Raw genomic sequence first — 20992 nt, forward strand, 5'->3', positions numbered from 1 at the left:
GGGCACTATTCGGGTTTGCATTCCAGAACCTTGAACATGTTGTGATACAAAGATCTGTGAGTGGCCATACTCACAGTTTTTGACATTGCATAGCACATTGCATGACCAGGCATGATGTCATTTCCATGCAAATCAATAACAACAGGGGCTCTCTTAAAGCAGCTTGAGTTATATCATCAGCATGCTATTTATATCCCCAACACTTTTCAGGCTGACTTCAGGGTAATAGCAGCTATCCATCATAATGCTCCTTTGTTCCTGGAAGTTGCCTTATATCACTATTACCATTTTACTAATAGTGGAAGTGGAGGTCAATGTGACATATCCACAAACATGCTGCTTGCTCATAGGGGATTGAGTTTGGTATTCCGTTAAGGAATGTAACCTCTGCAAGTAGTAAGACCCAAGTAGTTAAAAATAACTGACGTGAACAAGCTGCAGTTCCTAAAGAATGTCACTTTTGTGATGGCTTTTATGCATTAATAAGAGATATCTTAGATTCTAAGCTTAACATAGTCAGCAGACAGAATCTCCTAAATGCTGCTATCTGTGTGTTCTGCACTTTTTTAAAATATATATATATTTTATTGATTTTGTACAGAGAGGAAGAGAGAGAGATAGAGAGTTAGAAACATCGATGAGAGTCATTGATCAGCTGCACACCCCCTACTTGGTTGGGGGATATGGCCGCAACCAAGGTACATGCCCTTGACCAGAATCCAACCCGGACCTTTGAGTCCCCAAGCCATGCTCTATCCATTGAGCCAAACCGGTTTTGGCTGTTCTGCACTTTTTAAGGGTTGGTATCAAGCTAGTAACTATGAGGGGTGGGGGATGCATTTTTTCTTTTGGTAGTGAATTCTGAATATAGCCTCCTCACTCCAATTGACTATTCTGATCGGAGTCAGTCCTTTGGAAAGATATTCTTATACATCTTGATTCTTTATTGAGCCCTCATTCTCTGCCTCCCTCCTCCCCAAACAAAAAGGAAATACTTCCCGGAGCAGCACAATGTTCTTTGAATGAGCATAATCTCTTAGCATTAGAAGTTAGTGGGAGTTTTGCCCAGGGAGGGGAATTAGAAACCAGCCCATAAAAATAAATGAATCTGTTTCCATAGTGATGGAAATCTTTCTCTCCATAGTTTTCATCCTGTGTTTCCCCCACAGATCCCTTAGGCAGAATAACAATAAACTCGAAGAAAACATTTTATTATCTTAATGGAGTCTTAATTTAAAGCGAAAAGCTTTTAAATTATCTTCCCAAGGACACTGTTGGCCATAACTTTCGGAATTGAATACCTGAACGGCATCACAGGAGGAATATTGCTGCCCAGAACCCAGCCATGTGGCCTGGGGAGGACCTCATGGGTTACACACGCTTTATGTATGCAGCTTTCCTGATGGGAAACACACCTGTCATGTTTAATATTTCATCGGTGAAGGAAATGTGCATCTGTCTGTGTTCATCTGCCGAGTGAAATTTTGCGCTGAGGAAGCCTGCGTGTGGTGAACACGACAGGGCTCCCTCATTAGGCCCTAAATCGTATTCAGAGTAACCGGGAGGAATTCATGTCAGCAGGAAAGCCTGCGCCCCTGCTCTTTACCCACCAACCAGCTCGAGGGGGCCCTTACCTTTTCCTGCAGCTGGGCCTGGGCCTGCCTCTGCCATCACACTGCAGAGGCTGGAGGGAGGCCAGCAGCAGGAGTGTGGGAAACATAGCTGCAGAGACAGAGGGCCCAAAGGAGCCAAGTGCTGGGCAGAAGTGTCCTAGGGTGCAGCTGAGACATGGGGAGCCACCCCAGGAAGGTGGGGCTGGAAAAATGTCTCCGTGTAAACATGGCAAACTGGTAAGACAGGTGACCCATGTGCAGAATGGGGCAAGTGACATGAATGGAAATTATTTCAGCATTGTTACAGAAACCAAGCATGAAAGGCTGAGTAAATACCTTTGGTGTTCTGTGAAATTGTCTCAAAAAAAAAAAAAAAAGTCTTGGCTCCCTTTCTTAATCCCTTGTGAAGGTGAATGTATATTCTAGTTTTCTTGGAAGGTTTAGGGTTTATGCCTATTGTCCCAGTATAACTATTAATGCCAGCACTTTCCATTCTCTATCTGTGTGTCTTAAATAAAATTTAGGAGACAGAGAACTTAGTTAATCCCAGTTCATTTTTTGAAAACATAACATCAAGCCAAAGGGTTAGCTTAGCCTAGATGCTCGCCATTAGCTAAATTTCATATAGCCTGGATGGGGGTAGGAGAAGGGAAATAAAAGGGATTATGTGATATAAAATGCAGTTACTTAGCTACCAGGTGCTAAGGGTAGAAAATTTTCCCTCAAATTTTCCCACAAAAGATGCACAGTTATCAACAATTGACATCTCCTTTTCTGAGAATGAGTCAAGACCTTGAGGGGGAATTGAGAGTTAACTGGGGAGTTTAAATATTATCTCTAAGTATTTAGAATCAAGAGTAGGCTTGTTAGGGAAAATGAAACCAACATGCAGCAAATATCAGCTTGGAATAGGAAAAGGCAGTGAGCAATCAGAGAAAGAGTCTAAGGAGCATCTCTAATGGAGGATGGGCTATTTTTTTTTTTTTTTTTTTTTTTTTTTTTTAAGATTAACACCTGTCATGCCTACTTTATTGAGCAATGGAGGAAATTGGGCAAGTCCTCAAGGTCATATGCATATAGAGAGATGTATTAGACTAATCCAAGACAAGAACCAAAGGGAAGCTGAGTTTATATAATTATAGTCAGTATGCTTTAATGCTCGTGCCCTCATTTATTGAAGACTTACTAGGTGTGAAGCATTGTCATAAATACTGAAAATATAGCTACCCTTTCCCATCCTGACACTCCCTATCTCTCTTCCCTGATTTTTTTTTGTGCACAGCACTTTTAACTTTCTGAAATAATACCCATTTCACTTCCTGGAAATGGAATCTAAGTTCTATGAGAACAGGAATATTCTCTGTTTTATTCAGTGTTATATTTGCAATATCTTTAAAAAAAAATGCCTTGCTAAAAATAACATGTTGAATAAATTAACGAATTTCATTATTTGTATTACTTGCACAAGAAAAAAGAGATGATATTCATAGGTCAAAAACTATGGGAGTGTACCCTGGAAACATTGATGAAGCATGTATAAAGTTCTGCATTTGAGGATTTTCTTATCTTATTGGGCATAAATATATCTTCAGCATGTTTGTGAGTGTATTAGTCAGTGTAGGCTACATTATGCAGCAGTAACAAATTAGCTCCTGCATCTCAGTGGCTTAATCCAACATTTGCAGTATGCAGTGCTGGGTATCAGGAGGTTCTGCAGAAACCTGGGCTGACAAAGTCTCCACCATTTGTTGACACCATTACCTCAACATTGAACTTCAGAGTTTGCTGCTGCAAAAGAGAGAATAAGGATAATTCATAATTCTGTTTGTGCTTGCTCATTTTTCCAATTTGACTAACCTTTCTCCATCATGACCCAAATGGAAGCTAAGAAGGTTTCCTGTGTATTCAGGAAAGAGAGAAGAATCACTTGTAGTAAACACAGACATCTGCATCATAGCCTGTGACCCATGCTATGGAACTGTCACTAATATTTGGCATGAAAAGCCCTTGGAGGACACAGAATGAGCTTTTAGGACTAAGTTGTTTTGTTTAAAAAGGTTTGAAAAACAAAGATAGAACTAAATAATGATAATTATATGAGTTTTATTATATATGCATGAACAAAAATCAAAAGAATTCTTTTCAGTAACTTAAAGGGGAAAACATCACACAAGGGTGTCAAGAAATGGTCACTGACCCACTCAAGTGATTCAATCCAAACTCCGTGGCTTGTCATGGGAGCTTGTATCTGAACCAGCATTCTATCTGTACTCATTTCCTTTCCCCTCATTGAGAAGGAACTTATTTTTGCCTCCTATTAGTGTGAAAATGCTCCAGCAGAAATCATTTTTCTGCAGAGTTGTCCATTTCAACCTGACCTTCAAGGCCACACTAAGCAGGAATAGCAAGTTCTTACCATCTTCTAAAGACAACAAATTCTGGCATTTTATCTTATTATGAATCATACCAGCTCAATCTCTGACCTTGAACACTCAGCTTGGCAGGAGGAGTTGTGCATAGTGTCAACAAACCTAGTTTTCATGAATTCATCCTACTCCTCATGGGAAATGTTTGCAGAAAGTGGCTGTATGAGCAGACAAGGATAAATGTCCTATTCCTCTTAAATTCTTTTAGTTTTAATTTCTGGGTAGGCTAGTTGATAAATTGGCTCATGGAAGTAAAAAAAGTAGAATATTAAGCATTATAAAAATAACGTTATTTTTATAAATTGTAAAAAAAATTTAGAAAATGCAGCAGTGTACACAGAATTTAACTTAGCAGCAAGGACTCAAGAAATATATCTATTGTCACCTGTTTTGTGCAAGGCAGAATGGTAGGTGCTAGGAATAAAACAGTGATAAAACAGAATTTCTAACCCCATGGAGTACTATTTAGAGATATCACCGCTAAACATTTCAATGTTAAAAACTAAAAGCCCTCCAGTCATTTTATTTATTGTATTTGTTAGAGCAGTTTTAGGTTCATAACAGAATTGCAAGTAAGTTAGAGATTTACCCTCTGCTCTCACATAATCATAGCCTCCCCCATTATCAACATCTACCACCAGAGTGATGCATTTGTGACAACTGATGAACCTACACTGACACATCCTAATATCCCAATGTACATAGTTTACCTTAGGAATCACTCTTGATGTTGTACCTTGTATGGGTATGGATAAGTAAATACAACATGGTAACATGTCCATTATCACATAGTATCATACAGAGTAGTTTTAGTGCTCTGAAAATCCTCTTCCTTAGTCTATTTATCACGTTGGCACCACCGTACTTTTTATTGTCTCTGTAGTTCATCTTTTTCAAAATGTCACATAGTTGGAATAATACAGTACATAGTCTTTTCAGATTGGCTTCTTTCACTTAGCAAGACACATTTAAGATTCCTCCATGGCTTTATAGGTCATTTATTTTGAGTGCTGAATGATATTTCATTGTTTGGATGCACCACACTGTTTATTTATCCATTCGCCTACTGAAGAATATTTTTGTGGTTTCTAAGTTTTGGCAATTATGAATAAACCAATTATAGTGATCTGTGGGTAGGTTTTTGTGTGGACAAAAGTTTTCAGCTCCCTTGGGTAAAATACTGAGGAGCATGATTGCTGGATCATATAGTAAGAATATATTTTGTTTTGCAAGAAATTGCCAAACTGTCTTCCAAAGAAGCTATACCATTTTCCATTCCCACCAGAACGAGTGAGAGTTTCTGTTGCTCTACATCCCTGTCAACATTTGGTGCTGTCAGTGTTCCAGCTTCTGGGCATCTCATTGTTGTTTTCATTGCACTTTCCTGATGACATATGGGAGCACCTGTTCATGAGGTTATTTGTCATCTGCACATCTTTGTTGGCCTATTTTTAAAACTAGCTGTTTTCTTATTGTTGACTTTTAAGAATTTTTGTATATTCTGGTTAATAATGCTTTATGAGATAGACTTGTTTTCTCATTCTCTGGATATTGTCTTTCACAGCAGATGTTAATTTTAATGAAATCCAGCTTATCAATGATTTCTTTCATGCATTGTGCCTTTAGTGTAATATCTTAAAAATCAATTCCATACTCAAGGTCATCTACACTTTCTCCTATTTTATCTTCTAGAAATTTTATGGTTTTATTTTACATTTATGAGTGTTATACATTTTGAGTTAATTACTGTGAAATAAGGTTTGTGTCTGATTCATTATTTTGCATATAGTTGTCCAGTTGTTCCAGCACCATTTATTGAACATATTATCTTTGCTTCATTGAATTGCCTTTTACTCTTTTGTCAAAGATCAGTTGAGTATATTTGTATGAGTCTATATTTCTGGGCTCTCTGCTCTGATTTTTTTTAAATATTCTTTTGCCAATAGTACAGTCTTGATTATTGTCTAGTTTCTTTCTAGTCACTTTTATTTTTATTTACACACACACACACTCCTCTTGAAGAGACTGAAGCAAATGAGCATGGCCACAGTTTACAGCTGCTTTTAGTCTAGCTAGCCTTTTTTCAAAGTAAAGTCATCCCCAGAATATATGAGAATTCTCAAACCCTCCAAATCAGGGACATATGCATTGGACTACATTATAGAATATAAAAGGCAAGTCAACATCTGCCTCTGACACAAGATTTTCATTAAATTAATATAATTCAGAGCAACATTTTAATATGTGAATGATACTTTTAAAGAGAAATCAAGCAAATGAGTCCTCTCAACCCATTACAAGGTTTAATATTATGCTGAATGCTTAGTTAATGTTAACAACTCACACTGACCTTACATAGCTTCCAGATTTCAGCAAAAACAAATACATTCCATAAAGACCATAGTTCAAATTCAGCCAAAGAGCAACAGAAGTCTCCTGGGTAGAAACTGAAAAAATAAATGACTTTGTTTTATTAATTCTGTCATAATTTTTTCAGATATAGTCTCATGTGTATGGTGGTCAGGTACTAAAAGTTCTTATATTTTATCATGCCAGATCAAGTAGTGCCTAGATATAGATCAAATATAATGATAAATTAAGGTGGATAAACTTTCATTTTTCTTTTATATATTATTTATATACATCCACTAATATTAAAGGATAAATACTGAAGTTAAATAGAATGCTGAGAATATAATGGCTGTGTTGTCATGTTTTATTTGTATTTTTTTGTTCATAGCAGCTTTATTCATAACAGCCCAGCCCTGGAAATTAATAAGAAGTTTCTTATAAATGAATTCTGTTCAATAATTAAATTATTATTACATATTTTTCTAGTAATTTTGTTCTGTGCATTGTCTCCAGAATACCAAGATAAATGCTATACAACCATAAGGATGATAATCCCATGCTTTATGTTAGCCTTATCATTTATTCATATCTGTTCAAGGATAACGAATCTGCTTTTAAATAACTTCTCCTTGTGGATTTCCACCACAGTTTTAATTGTCTAGTCATACTCAGGAGCTAGTGTGCAAGTCACAGAAAGTCCTCTTAGGCCTCAGCACGAGGCAGTTCAACTCAGATCTGCTTCAAAGGAAGCCGCTTGTGATTTTTTTTTCCCCTGTGAGACATTCTATTTGTGTTTTTAACATTCTCCAAGTCTCTAAAGAAAATCCATTAAAATCATCAGTTGAGGAATAATGAATTAGAGGGAGGGTGAGTCAAAGAAACTAAACACCAGATTGACAACTGAAGCACCTCTATACTAGGGTCCCAAGGAGCAGTGGTGGCTTATCTCTGAGTTTCTTAGATTTTTTTTTTTAATTCTTAAATTCACAGCCTAAGTGAATTGTTCTCCATCAAGAGCTTAATTTTAGCTTCAGTTTATCTTTATCCAGTACATTTGGAGACACTCAGAAGGAATGAACTGTCTGTTCAGAATACTGAGGTCTGGAAAAAGAGCATTAATTGAACACCATTCCTGGGGTTTGCACTTCCCTGGTGTTGCCCAGATGGACTTCGCATCTGCTGCATGTCTGCCCTTCTGCAGAAGAGGCTGCCTTTCCCTGATGATGGGAAGGCATTTTCCTGCCGGTAAATATGACTGAGGATGATAGAGGCATTCAGGTTCACCTGGTGTCATGGATGGAGTCAGCTGCCCACATTCTGAAAGCTAAAGTGGCCCCAGTGAGAGTAACAGCTGGTATGCATGTGTTCCCATCAGCCCAAACTGCAAAAATAGGAAAGTACTGACACTAAAATGATCTTTGCATTTGGATGGAAGTCACAGCTTTCACTTCCCTTCAAGGATGATTAATTAGACTATTTTCATATAGCAATCACTTGTCAGTTATAAGCAGCAGGCAGCAGATGATACTATAACTTTTTCAATAGCAATTTTTAGAAAGGAGTGTTCAAAACAGAAATGGTTTAGGAAACAATGCAATTAGATAAGGAGCTACGAGAAAATACTTAAACTCTCTTATTGTCCTACTTTCACCTTCTCTATTTGGCCGAGGAAAGTATTTTCTTAGGGGTTACCAGTCTCTTGGTGGATCCCAATACTGTTTTTTTGATGTAACATGACTTTAGGAGATTTTATTACTCTATTCAGAAATGAGAGAAATTCCAACCAAAAAAGGAATACTCTTCATTTGAATAAAGTGTCCTCTAAGCATTTATCAAGGGCCCTGGATGAGTAACACTTTATGCCAGTCAAACATCAAAAAACTACCACCAACATTGCTGAAACCGGTTTGGCTCAATGAATAGAGCGTCGGCTTGGCGACTGAAGGGGCCCGGGTCCAATTCCAGTCAAGGGCATGTACCTTGGTTGCGGGCATATCCCCAGTAGGGGATGTGCAAAAGGCAGCCGATCGATGACTCTCTCTCATCGATGTTTCTAACTCTCTATCTCTCTCCCTTCCTCTCTGTACAAAATCAATAAAATATATATTAGAAAACAAACAAAAAAACAAAACAAAAAAAAACCTACCACCAACAAATGAACAGCAACAAGGTCAACCACAAGTCAACCAACCAAAACACATCAATTTTATAATAGGTAACATTCTTATAGGCTAAATCAATTTAGTATTTTGATAAACTGGTTCAAATTCCATATTTATCTGTAAGAATGAAATAAAATGAAACATAACAGGAAATAAAATCCTTCTCTACTCTGAATTCACCCTGAAAAAATAGAATGGCATCTTTTAAAGAAAGACTTAAACATTGATAGTGAAAAACATTTCACTCTGTATGACCTAGCAGCATTATGACCTACTAGAACCCAGTGCATGAAATTTGTACATGGCAGGGGGAGGATGTGGGGAGGGGGGGTTGTGTGTCCCTCAGACCAGCCTGCACCCAGTTTGGAGTCCAATCTGGGACTCCTTGAGGGATGTCCAACTGTCCTCTCACAATCCAGGATTGCTGGCTCCAAACTGCTTGCTTGCCTGCCTTCCTGATTGCCCCTAACTGCTTCTGCCTGCCAGCCTGATCACTCCCTACCCACTCTCCTGCCAACCTGATTGATGCCTAATTGCTCTCCTGCCAGCCTGATTGCTCCTAACTGCCCTTCCCTGCAGGCCTGATTGATGCCTAACTGCCCCCCTGTCAAACTGATGGTTCCCAACTTCCCTCCTCTGCTGGCCTGGTCAACCCTAACTTCCATCCCCTGGAGGCTTGATCACCCCCAACTGCCCTCTCTTGCAGGCCTGTTCCCTCCCAACTGCTCTTCCCTGCTGGCCTGATCACCCAAACTACTATCTCTTGCAGGCCTAGTCCCTCCCAACTGTCCTCCCCTGCTGGCCATCTTGTGACATCCATCTTGTGTCCACATGGGGGAAACCATCTTTGACCACATGGGGGCAGCCATCTTGTGTGTTGGAGTGATGGTCAATTTGCATATTATTCTTTTATTAGATAGGATAGAGGTCTGGTGCACTGGTGGGGGCCACCTGGTTTGCCCTGAAGGTGTCTTGGATCAGGGTGGGGTTCCCTTAGGGTGTGGGGCAGCCTGGGTGAGGGGCCTGTGGTGGTTTGCAGGCTGGGATTTATTTATCTTTTATAACTGAAACTTTGTAGTCTTGAGCGGAGGCCAGGTGAGCAGAAAGCTTGGCTTCCTCCATTGCTGGGGCAACCAAGCCTTCTGCTCACTAGCTCTGTGGCTGCCACCATCTTGGTTGGTTTAATTTGTATACTCACTCTGATTGGCTGGTAGGTGTAGCAGAGTGATGGTTAATTTGCATGTTTCTCTTTTATTAGTGTTGATAATGGTTTAGGAATGCAAAACATTTTATGAATATGAGTTATCATTATTATCTAAGACTCCCCCCCCCACTTTTTTAGCAGAGTTGGAATGCAGCACCAACAGCTGCCAGTAACTGAAGAATGTTGTCGAGCAATTTGTCCTCCTCTCCATTCTTCAGAATGTTTATTTCCATGACACACCCACCATCTTGCCGAGGATGCACTACACAGACACTGGGGAAAAGAGAGAACCTTGGAAGCTGGCTCATACTGTCTGACGTCATTTAGAGTTAACAGAATCTTCTCTAAAAGCCCTTCACAAAATAGTAATGAACCCTTTTCTTGGCTTTAAAAAGAGGCAATATCAGTGTGATATTTTGGTGAAAAGCATAGTTGTTGGAGCCAGAAGACCTTGGGTTCAAATTCTGTTCTGCCATTATATAATAGATTATCTTGATCAATGTATATCAATTTATTACATGTCTGTTTTCCAGCTACATAAATGTTAGTCATACGTACTTCATAGGGTTTTGTCTAACAGTGTCTAGACTATGACTGTCAATCAGAATGATTAACTGAGAATATCTATCTGTCTTCTCACTGAGATACTAATAAATAGTCAATACATAATAGTTATATAATGACCTCAGTGCCTTTCTCGGCTATTCGCAACCTATAATACTCCTCTCCAGGTTTTCCACATGTCTTGTGAAGTTCCTATTTGCAAGGAGCAGAAACCAGCTTTGGCTAATATAAACAGAAAAACAAATGCATTAAGAGATACTGCTGAGAAAACTATAAATTTGGTGGAGTATACATATTGATACAACACGAAACTAATTGGCATTGTTTACTAAAATTGAATACTGTATATGCAGAGTCTATGATCTAGCAATTCTATTCTTAACTATCTGTCACATAGCAAAAACATACACATGTGCAGCAAAGGCATGGGAAAAGATTCACAGCGATCTTGTGTGTAATAGCCCTCAATTGGAAACAACCTAAATGTCCATCAGCAGTGAAATGGACAACTTGTTATGTATTCAGAGAATGGAATACTATACTATGCAGCATTGAAAGTGAATCAGTTGTAAGACATACATGATGGCATGATGCTTCTCAAAAACATAATATTAAGGAAAACAGTGCAGATCCAGAAGAATATATTTTGTATAATTTCACTAAAGTTCAAGGTTGATGTTTAGGGGAACCTATGGTGTTAAAGATCAGGATTGTGGCTTCGTTTAGAACAGGGGTGGCGGTGGTGGGGACCCTTTTTTCTGCCAAGGGCCATTTGGATATTTATAACTTTATTCACAGGCCATACACAATTATCAACTTAAAAATTAGCCTGCTATGTTTGGTCAAACATTTAATTATCTCACCCCTAGTGCCTTGGAAGGGCCAGACGGGCTGGATGTTCCTCACCTCTGCTTTAGAGCAATAACTGAGTGGAGTTTCCACCTGGATGGGGCCTTTATTGGCCTCCAGGTTGCTGAGCAGACTATCTGTCCCAGGGGAGATAGAGAAAATTTGTGTCCTTGATCTGAGAGGCCTGGGAAGCCCAGATCGCCTTGATTAGAGATGTGAGAAGAAAGTCAGACCCACTAAAAGAGAAGGGGCAGAGGTGACTCTGTGTTCTAAAAACATATCTGCTTTTCAGTTTTTACCTTCCATCATATGGTTTCAGACAAAAATGTCATTGGCAGGTACCCAATATACAAAATAGATACCACTATAAATTATTTTTCTTTTTTCTTATTTTTGATGTCTGTTTGTTCTGGGTTGTAAGTCATGCTCATATGCTTTATCTCATGTGAAGTATTGCTTTAAGAATGAAAGATAATGTCAAAAATGCCTCAATCACGGTGTCTGACCAAAGCAATCATTCATAACAAAGCTGAGTTGGGTAGAGCAGGGAAAAGAAAGGTAGTAGTGTCTTTTCTTTCGTTTTTCAGGCATCAAAAAAGAAAAGTTTGCCCTGGCCAATATGGCTCAATTGGGTCAAGCATTGCCCCATGCACCAAGAGATTGCTGGTTTGGTTCTCAGTCAGGGCACATGCCCAGGTTGTGGGTTTGATCTCGAGTAGTGGGTGTGCAGGAGGCAGCCTATCGATGTTTCTCTCTCTCTCCCTCTCCATTCCCCCCCCCCTCTCAAATCAATAAAAGCATATATTAAAAAACAATTTTTTAAAATAAAAGTCTCACATTCAGATCTTTTGAAACTAGATTCTGTTCTCTTTGATGTGAATGCAGTTTGGATAATGACTCACATGTAATAAAGTAAATCAGCTGACTCAACATGAATGTAAATAAACACACAGTACTGTGCTGTGCACCCCTCGCCAGACACTTTCCTGACACGTCCCAGCAGGACTCACCTCTGGTCTTGTTCTAAAGTCCAGCCCAGGAAGGGCTGCCCTGCCATCAGGAAGAGTTCCTCTATTGGTGGGTCACTAATTGCTTTCATTAATCACCATTCTTGTTCCTGAGAATGATAACCACAATCCCACTTAAATACAGAAAATGAGACAGATTATATGTGTAGAAGTCACAATCTGAGTGATATTGTTAAGAAAGTTTATTTTTTCCCTATTGAAAATTAAAATGCGAAGGGCTTCTTTTGGCCCATGTATCACTATAGCATGTGATCAGAAAACCCCCAAACCCAGTGATGGTCATTCACAGTATCAGGCACCATACTGTATCCCTCATTTCAAATGCAATCATTAGTTAGTCCTCCTTGCTCTATTTCCCTATCAAAACCTGATCTTCAGAGATTATTTTTCCTTAGCCATTTGCCCCTTGTGAATTTTTAAAAAAATTTCATCTCGCCCAAGGAATTTTACACATTAAACCTTTTGGTAATTTATTTTGCTTTTTAAAAATATTTTTTTAAAATTATTTTTCAGTTATAGTTGACATACTATGTTGGTTTCAGGTGTACAACTTAATGAGTAGGCATTAATGTAACTTATGGAGTGATCACTCTGATGATGAATCTATTAGTTGTAGAATGAATACTTTGCCCTGGAAAAGGAATTTCAGGTGCAGACAGTTGGTGGGTGGGACATCCTTAACCTTTGCACTTAAAGCTGCACTACCTCTCTGCTGTCTGGAAGAATTATACCTATGAGTTTTGGCTTCATTTGTGATCTGCCATCTGACCTTACTTAATTTCTATTAGTAACACAATAAAATTTTAGAATGACTAGTTAAGGGCTATATTGTTTAGAAATTTTATGATTATATATACTTTTTAGAAATATTAGAGTAACTCTGAGCAATATTTCAGCTTCAAGAAGAGAAAATGAAGATATCTTTCACTTTACTATATTTACCATGAAATGAAAGCACATCTTAGTCTGAAAGTTAAGGGGGGGGACTCAGCATCCCCAGTCAATGTGCAGGTTTTTATACCTTTGATTAATACCTTTCCTTTTTTATTCTCTACTCAAACTCTAGAGTCACCTTCATTCCTTTTTTTTTATTAATATTTGGGAGCACAAAGACACAATGTTTACTTAATATCAAGATATATATACAAGATGGAGCGAGGTCTTTCACTAAGCACAAATTGCCAAGTAATATTTTTAACAAATGATACCGGTCAACAAATATCTGTAGGAGGGTGATAAATTCTTAATTCCAATTTCTTCTCTATATTCCCAAATGTCACCACCTTATTTCAGCTCTCAGGAGCCTACCTGATCTCCAGGCCTCCAGCCTCATACTCTTCTAACACATTCTTCACCATTCTGCAGAGCATAGAGCCAATTCAGGTGCTCCTTACCTAAAATGCATTGCTGGCTCCTGCATATCTTCAAGATAATCAAGGTTCCTGAGGTTAAGCCCTCCTATGACACTATGACCTTTCTGAAAATATGCAATCATTCAAAGACATTTGCTCTCCCATCTTTCTATATACGTATATTAACCTACTGTTTGGAACTCTCTACCCCGTTTTCTGTGCTTATCCCTCTCTTGTCTTTTTTTTAATTAAAAATTCTTATTTCATTTACAGTGGACATACAATAGTATATTAGTGTCCTGTGTACAACATAATAATTAGACATTTATATAGCTTATGGAGCGATCACCCCAATACGTCTAGTACCCATCTGACACAGTATATCATTATTGCAATATTATTGACTGTATTCCCCATCTATTACTTATCTTTTAAGAACTGTCTTAGGAATTCATTCATTGCTTCATTTAACTATTTATTTACTCGATAAATATTTGTTAAATGCCAGTGATATGCCAGATATTTGCTTAAGTTTGGGGACACAATGATGGATAAGAATAGAGAAGGCCCTGGCCCTTGGGGAGCTTAGAATCATGAGAAGTGGAAATAAATAATATGTGCTTTCTAATTAAAATCACATAAACATATATATATATATATATATATATATATATATATATATTCTAAAATTCCCAAATCAATGGCAACTTTTATTTATTTTTTAATTTATTTTTATTTTTTTAATATATTTTATTGATTTTTTTTACAGAGAGGAAGACAGAGGGATAGAGAGTCAAAAACATCGATGAGAGAGAATCATCGATCAACTGCCTCCTGCACCCCCCCACTGGGGATGTGCCTGCAACCAAGGCACATGCCCTCGACTGGAATAGAACCTGGGACCTTTCACTCCGCAGGCCGATGCTCTATCCACTGAGCCAAACCAATTTTGGCAATGCCAACTTTTATAAAAACTACAAATGAGAATTGCTTTACCGGATGCAGCCTTGTCTAATAGGTATGGCCATTATCCTCACTTTCTGTATGAGGAAGTTTAAGGTTTGGAAAGGCAAAGCAACTTTCCCACGTTCCCACAGCTAATGGTTGGAGCCAGGGAAGAAGGTGAGGCAAAGGTGCAAGAACAACTGAGGCATAAATAAGTAAAGTGTATGCATAGGAGTGAGTAGAACATTTTGACTGCAGCAAAAAGTTCAAGCTGAGACAGGAAAGCAGGTTAAGGCCAAAATGTAGTGAAATCATTCCCCCTTATCCGTGTGGGCATATGTCCCAAAGCCCCCAGTGGATGCTTGAAAGCATAGGCAGTACCAAACCCCTATATATACGATGTTTTTTCCTACACATACACTTTTTTACTTAAAGAAGCACTTCACACCTTCTTTTGGCATAGCTGAACTGCCAGCATCACTACGCTTACACTTTGGGGCCATAAGACTTACTGAATACCAGCGCTGATAGTGGTAGCAATCTGATAATCCCAGCTGGCTACTGAGTGACTCATGAATAAACAGTCTGTATAGCATGGAGACGCTGGACAATACAAAGGGATGATTCACTGTCTAGGGACAATTTGAGATTTCATTACCCTACTCAGAATGGTGTGCAATTTAAAACGTATGAGTCGCTTATTTCTGGAACTTTCCACTTAATATATTTTTGGACCATGGTTAGCTGTGGGTAACTAAAAACCACAAAAAGGGAAACTATGGGTAAAGTGGGATTATTATAAAAATTCACATCAAAGACCAATATGTTGAAAGTCAGAGCTCCTAAGTGGCGAATGCTCTTTGCATCTTTTAGTGCCTCACGCATACAGTGATGCAAACAAGAGTCTCCCTCTGTGTATCTCACCTGCACCCTCACCATGTTCTTCCTTTCTCTTGGAAACCTATCAAGAGTCCTTACTCCTCATCTCCACTTCCTTGCTCCCTAGAAACCTGCCAATGATCCTTCCTAGCTCAACCTCATCTTCCAAGCAATGTGTAAGTTCTGATGATTTTAATTCCCACCTATTTCTTGAGTCTTTCCTGTCTCTAGTCCTTCTGCTACTTTCCTGGTCCAGATTTTTCAGCCATTAGCTCCTCTCTCGTGGTTTGTGACAACAGCGGCCTCACTGGCTCCCTCACTTACAGTCTTTCCTCCTTTCAAATGCATACTCCTGTCTGATGGCCAAGTAACCCATTCAAACACTGTTACAAAAGAATCCTGTGCTTCCTGCCCACCTTTCCTGCACCATCTCTCAGCACCTCTGTCTCACTCTTTAAGATATCACAGCACCAACTTATTGGTGGCTCACATAAAAATTTAACATGTCTTTTATTCCATACCACTTGCACTCATGATATTTTCTCTTCCTGAAACACCATAAACTTCTTTTCATATCCCCAGGTTCTCCCCTACCCTCCTGGTCCCACACCACTTCTTTGTCTATCTAACTTTTGTTCTGTCCTATACTCAGCTTCTGCACCAGCCCCTTCTGGAAGCCCCCAGCCACAGGATCTCCTCTCCTGGCTGGGGCTGGATGCTCTTCCGCATGCTCCCATTGCACCTTCTTCATACCTGTGTCTTCAATATGCAACTCTCCTTTTGAATATTATTTGTTTACCTCTCTCTCCCACTAGACTTGGGGGGCACTCTTTGAAGGTAAGATGCCCTCTTATTCACCTGAATATTCCCAAGGCCTGCTCAGTACTGATAAATAGAATGCCACCCATTCAAACTCCTGCATCTGCTTTGTCCCCTGTCACTGCAGCGCCCTCTCTCCAATTCATATGGAAATTTTGGATATATATATATTATTGACTTTTTATGAAGAGGAAGGGAGAGGAATAGAGAGTTAGAAACACAATGAGAGAGAAACATTGATCAGCTGCCTCCTATACTCCTCCCACTGTGGATGGGCCCACAATCAAGGTACATGCCCTTGACTGGAATAGAACCTGGGACCCTTCAGTCTGCAGGCCAACGCTCTATCCACTGAGCCAAACCAGTTAGGGCCCCAAATGGCTTTTATTTTAAAATCCCTTTCCCCTGATATTGGTAATCTTTTTTGCTCAGTAACTAGGCTGCTTTTGTTATAAACCAGGACAGATAGGCTAATACCTCATAATCTGGACTAGCAATGTAGCAGAAGGGCTAGAATGCCTTGTATTAATTTTCCAGGGCTGCTATAACCAAGTACCACAGACTGGGTGGCTTGAACAATGGAAATTTATTTCCTCAGAGTTCTGGAGGTTAGAAGTCAACAATATTTGGTTCTCCAGAGACCTCTCCTTGGCTTATAGATGGTGGTTTGCTCCCTGTATCTTTACATGATCTTCCTTTTGTGTGTGTCAATATATATATTTCCTCTGCTTAAGCTCCTCAGTCATTTGGATTAAAGCCCCATCCTAATGAACTCATTTTAACTCAGTCACCTCTTTAAAGACACTACTTTTAAGTACAGTCACATTCTGAGGTACTGGAAGTTAAGAATTTAACACATGAATTTTGGGAGGACACAATTCCGTCCATAACATGCCTCTTACTCATGGACACATTTCCCTAAATATGCTGCCCTCATTTGCAGAGGAGTAGGTCATAGCACCCTGGCTCCCTCCTCCCTCTTATTGGAGTTCCATTGTGATCACTTTAGGTTTGGATTTCTTAGAGCCCATACTTGTGGCATCATTTTGAGTATGAAGTTCACCTCCTTTGACATATGAGAACTGTGGAGAACTATTTCTTCTCCTATGCGATATATTCTCATATTTGAATATATGACTTCCCATATTCAATTTCTTTTCTGAACTTCTGAAGAATGTAAGGTTCATATCATACATGTGAATGGACCATTGTGTTGTATAACGTGGCCATGTCTTGGTTTTGATGGTCCAAAGAGATATATAATATTTATGTATTCTTGATTTAGTGGTTTCAGATACAATGTCTTATTGGATCTTCTAAAATAAAGCATATTGCACACTATATATTTTTAAATGCTAAAATAAATGGAACCCCAAAGAGGTCATATATCAAGTAGGTATCAAAGGTATTCTCAAATTCAAGTTTTCAGAATAGAAGGCCAGGGCTCTTTCCACTATATCACTAATTTTTATTTACAAGGTTCTCAGAGTCAGACATGTATTTATTTTAAAAGCAATTACTTTTATGAGCCTATGTTTATTTTATTAACTCATAATTACTCTTTTAAAATGTTTTAAATATTTGCTTATTTTAGAGGATATATGTTTTATTTTAAGTAAATTAAAATGTATAATTATGATTTATAATATTTTGAATATTTTTAACTTAAAAATTAAATATACTTATTTAAATATATGCAATAAATGTCTAAAAATCTATTTATACCTCTTATAATTTTTATAATCTATAATTGTTACATTTTTATTGAAACATTTTTATAAATCTTACATTTCTTATTGATGTTTTTATATATAAATTCTTACAAAGTTCTTACAGAGGTAAGTGATAGTACTCAGAAGATGACTTTTTGATTGACAGTAGGGGAGGAAATCTATTTATCAAATTATAATAGAGATTCATAGATGCCTATTTTATAGTAATAAAACATTTGTCATTAACAAAACATTATATTAGTGCTTATGATGTAAGTTTATTTGGCTGAGCCAAATTTTAATCCTCCAGATTAGCTTGTGATGCCTGTTTTACCTTTGGGGAAACTGAGGCTTAGCAAGATTCAACAGCTTACAAGTGATCTCAAAGCCGACAAGTCATGTGGCCAAAATTTGATCTCATGCCTCTGACTCCAAGCTATTGTCTCACTGTGACACCAATGAAGAAATTACAGGACAAAGCCATAGTCAGCAATTACTCATTAAAACCAGGGGCACATTGAGTACAGACACTTTAAGTCATTGAAGCCCATAAAAAGGGTGTTGTATAGCTTTGACTGGTCATTTGACACTGAGTTACTTAACCTCTGTGACCCTTAGTTTTTCATCTATAAATCTGAGGTTAATTGTGGCATCTTCCTCATGAGTTTGCTGTGAAAAAAAAAAAATGAGTCAAGTGTGTGTACATACATGTGAGTGGTAGCTATGAAAGCCAGTCCAATCCTTTTGAAAAGCAATAATTAGATAGTAAATTACAAGAGCCATAAAATTGTCCATTATCTTCTGCACAAGAACCCTACTGCTAGAAATATATTCCAAATAAATTATTCAGAAGACAAGAAAGTAGACCTGGCTGGTGTGGATTAGTTGGTTGAGTGTCGTCCCATACTCCAAGAGATCGCCATTCCATTCCTGGTCAGGGCACACGCCTGGGATCCTCAGTAGGGGGCATGTAGGAGGCAGACAATCAATGTTTCTCTCTCATCAATATTTCTTTTTATCCCCCTCCCTTCCTCTCTCTCAAATCAATAAAAATATTTTAAAAAAGAAATGATAAAGAAGACAAATAAGTATATTTCTCCAGGTGTTAATTACAGGGAAAACAGTTTGGTAGTTCTTTAAAATATGAAACATATGATTACCTTATGATATAGCATTTCCACTCCTATGTGTAACCAAGAGATATGAAAACATACATCCCACAAAAAAACTTATACATGAATGCTCATAGATGCCTCATTCATAATAGTCCCCAAGTAGAAATAACTTAAATGGATGAATATATAAATAAAGTGTGTATATATATATATATATATATATATATATATATATATATAAATCAATGGAATATTTTTGGCAACAAAAAGGATAAAGTAATGATACATGCTGCATCATGGATGAACTTTGAAAATAATTATACCAAATGGTATAAAAGACCACATGGTATATGATTCCACTGATATAAAATTTCCAGAATGGGCAAAAGATATAGATAGAAAGTAGACTAATGGTTGCCTAGAGCTGGGGAAGGAAACAGGAGAGGTAGTGAGTGACTGCCAATAGGGAAATGTCCCTTTTGGCAGAGGACAAAAATATTCTACAATTACATTGTACTTGATGACCACACCCCCACATGAGTATAAAAGAAACACTGAATTGTATACTTCAAATGGGTGAATTGTATGGTATGTGAATTGTATCAGTAAAACTGTTTTTTAAATTTCAAAAAAATTTAGGAAGAAAACAATGAAACCAATCTCAACTATCTATCAAGATATCAAACATTATACTCTATTCTGTGGATGGAACATTATGTAGTCATTATATATTATAAATCCAAAGATCATGTGACAACAGAGAAAGTATGTCACATGGTATTAAGGAGTATAAGAGTGAGGTACAAAGTTGTGTTATACCTAAATATGCATGCATTTGGATAAAGGCAGGCAGGAAACTCGGAGGCAGGAGAGTATGGGGAAGGGAATGTTCCTCCTTGCAGAAGTCCCTTTAATTTGCTGTATCTTGAAAGCACTTTTTTTAATGTACTTTGTAATCATAGCTTTGTGGTAGGTGGGCAGGTGGCACTGAAGATGCATAAAACAGAGAGAAGGTAGGAGAGAGCACAAGGGACATTTTAAACAGCAGATGTAAAACGTCCAAGCAATGGAAATTTAAATGCACATATTTAGCGGGGCATTTAAGGGTAAATCGGTACCGAGGGAGATGCTGGAGAATGTAGAAGCAGGCCAGGCTCTCACAGAATTCTGCCCAGAAAACTTAAACACTGAAATGCTTATAAGTATGCTCTTCCCTGTGACCTGCTCTCTGCTTTTGAGTGTGGAGGGAAAGATATTTTCATATATTGGAGCTGGTGTGGGTTCGTGATAAAAACCAAAAGGAAGTTGGGGGATGCTTAGCAGTATGCACAGTTTACTTAAGTTCACCAAAATTGTACTGGAGTGTGGAAAAAGGGAGGAAGTCTGGCCAAGCCCGAGTGAGTCAACATTTAATGGCCCTCCACCCAGCTCTCCTCCCTTCCCAAGGCCACCTCACCTCTGCGTCTGTGTGTTTGACCCTAGCAAGGCATGAACACCAGCTGGGATGGGTGGGGCAAATCCCAAACCCTGTTGGTTGGCTTCAGTCAATAGGTTGGGGGTGGGGCAGAGAGAACAGGGACCAGAGCAATGGCAACAATCTATACCACCTTCTTTTTCAGGAATTTTCTCTTTCCTCGGTTCCCACTGGATGTTTGAAATATCCTTCGACATCCTAGGACCCAGAAATAGCTTGTGGCTTTTAAGAGGGGCAACTAAAGTGCCGTGTCAGCAGTTCTTGAAAAGCGCTCTACAGAGGCAAGGTGCAGTTATCTTTGCTCGAGAAATAACGGGTAAACAGGCTGAGTTTGGGTAGAGGGATAGCAATCTTTAAAGTAGTACTTGCTTTCATTTCAAAACAGAACACACTGATCCTAGGTATGGAGAGGGATAGGTGGGAAGTTGATGTCCGTGTTTTCTATGGAGTATAAAATGAAGATTTCTAAGAGAGAACATATTCTTTCCATCAGTGTTA

At 38.4% G+C, this 20992-nt stretch overlaps 1 protein-coding gene and 1 long non-coding RNA gene across 2 annotated transcripts in view; one reads left to right on the plus strand and one right to left on the minus strand.

Annotated features, from left to right (window-relative positions):
* Positions 1–20992, plus strand: part of RASGEF1B (RasGEF domain family member 1B) — a 504962-nt gene that overhangs the window by 337588 nt on the left and 146382 nt on the right. The window lies entirely within an intron of this gene.
* On the minus strand, positions 6331–12305 carry LOC123651170. Its single transcript, XR_006739695.1, has 3 exons — positions 12181–12305; positions 7676–7772; positions 6331–6475 (listed from the first exon to the last, which is right to left on the minus strand). It is a non-coding gene; the product is annotated as an uncharacterized LOC123651170 (long non-coding RNA).

The sequence above is a fragment of the Pipistrellus kuhlii genome, unplaced genomic scaffold (assembly GCF_014108245.1).
Source record: "Pipistrellus kuhlii isolate mPipKuh1 unplaced genomic scaffold, mPipKuh1.p scaffold_m20_p_1, whole genome shotgun sequence".
Taxonomy (NCBI): domain Eukaryota; kingdom Metazoa; phylum Chordata; class Mammalia; order Chiroptera; family Vespertilionidae; genus Pipistrellus; species Pipistrellus kuhlii.